Source organism: Somniosus microcephalus, chromosome 25 (assembly GCF_052327205.1).
Source record: "Somniosus microcephalus isolate GS21.2 chromosome 25, FLI_Smic_1.0, whole genome shotgun sequence".
Classification (NCBI taxonomy): domain Eukaryota; kingdom Metazoa; phylum Chordata; class Chondrichthyes; order Squaliformes; family Somniosidae; genus Somniosus; species Somniosus microcephalus.
The window spans coordinates 34,030,425-34,030,675 of record NC_141011.1 but is presented as its reverse complement, the minus strand read 5'-3'; positions in this window follow the sequence as shown (position 1 = coordinate 34,030,675).

Here is a 251-nt window from a genome sequence, read left to right as displayed (position 1 = left end):
CGCCCAGTCACTCCTCCCGCCCATCCGCGTCCGCACCGCCCAGTCACTCCTCCCGCCCGCGTCCGCACCGCCCAGCCACTCCTCCCGCCCGTGTCCGCACTGCCCAGTCACTCCTCCCGCCCGTGTCCGCACCGCCCAGTCACTCCTCCCATCCGTGTCCACACCGCCCAGTCACTCCTCTCGCCCGCGTCCGCAGCGCCCAGCCACTCCTCCCATCCGTGTCCACACCGCCCAGTCACTCCTCTCGCCCG